Raw genomic sequence first — 1,455 nt, forward strand, 5'->3', positions numbered from 1 at the left:
TTCCCTTTTTCTGGCAGGTTTTTATAGTTTATGACTAGAAGAAACCCGTCAGGACCATTACTTTTTGACAGTGAGATCGATCGCACAGTTACAGAAACCAAAGAGAAATAAGGCAAAGCTTAAGATACACAGAGAACGAGTAAGAGGACGATATTCAAACCACAACTGAGGATATGGCTGAAAACCAAGAAAATCCGCTACCTCCTGCAATTGCTGTTAATCAAAATCCTGTTCCATGCACTATGTATGATTACGCTAAACCTAATTTAACAGGAACTGAGTCAAGTATAGTTAGACCTGCTATTGCTACAAATAATTTTGAACTGAAACCTAACACAATTCAAATGATACAACAGTTTGTTCAGTTTGATGGTTTGCAGGACGAGGATCCCAACGCTCACTTGGCAAATTTCCTAGAATTTTGCGATACCTTTAAAATTAATGGCGTTTCTGATGACGCCATTCGCCTTTGGTTGTTTCCCTTTTCGTTAAGGAATAAGGCTAAACAATGGTTGAACTCGTTACCACGAGGGTCAATCACTACTTGGGAATAAATGGCCGAATTTTTTTTATTAAAATATTTTCCACTGGCTAAAACAGCCAAATTACGTAATGATATCTCTTCTTTTGTGCAGATGGATTTAGAAACACTCTACGATGCATGGGAGAGATACAAGGACATTTTAAGAAGGTGCCCTCACCGTGGGTTACCGCTTTGGCTATAGGTTCAAACGTTCCATAATGGCTTGAATCCTTTGACTCGGTAGATAATTGATACAGCCGCTGGAGGAACTATCAATAATAAGACACCTGAGGCGGCTTACGAATTTATTGAGGAGATGTCACTAAATAACTATCAGTGGCAAGTTATGAGAACAAAGCTGACAAAAGCAGCCGGAGTTTTCAACCTCGACGCGGTTACTATGTTATCTAACCAAGTAGAACTCTTAAATAAAAAGATTGACTGTTTGTCTGGTTCTACTCAAGTACATCCAATGATGAGGTGCGATTCGAGTGGAGGAGGAGCATGCACAGAGTATCAACCCTTCAACCCTAGCATCGAAGAGGAACAAGTCCAATATAAGGGTAACAATAACTCTAGATCCCAAAATAACCCATATATTAACACTTATAATGCAGGATGAACCATCCCAATTTCTCGTAGGGCAATCAAGGAAATCAAAGGCCACAACATCCTCTGGGTTTTCAACAACCACCTTACCAGTAAGAAAAGAAGCTGAACCTTGAGGAGATGCTAACCAAATTCATATCGATGTCAGAAACTCGTTTTCAGAATACTGAGACAGCACTTAAAAATCAACAATCATCAATCCAGGGGCTCGAAACTTAGATTGGACAGCTCGCCAAGTTGATTTCTGAACGACCACAAGGTTGCCTGCCAAGCAACACTGAATCTAACCCGAGGGAGCAACTCAACGCAATTTCCATTCAAGA

The 1,455-nt window shown here is 40.2% G+C and overlaps 1 non-coding gene across 1 annotated transcript; it reads right to left on the reverse strand.

Moving 5' to 3' along the window:
* Window positions 1–602: 602 nt before the first annotated feature.
* LOC121228534 (small nucleolar RNA R71) lies at window positions 603–709 on the reverse strand. The gene has a single exon (XR_005926110.1). It is a non-coding gene; the product is annotated as a small nucleolar RNA R71 (small nucleolar RNA).
* Between the last annotated feature and the right edge of the window lie 746 nt (window positions 710–1,455).

Source organism: Gossypium hirsutum, chromosome A04 (assembly GCF_007990345.1).
Source record: "Gossypium hirsutum isolate 1008001.06 chromosome A04, Gossypium_hirsutum_v2.1, whole genome shotgun sequence".
Lineage (NCBI taxonomy): Eukaryota > Viridiplantae > Streptophyta > Magnoliopsida > Malvales > Malvaceae > Gossypium > Gossypium hirsutum.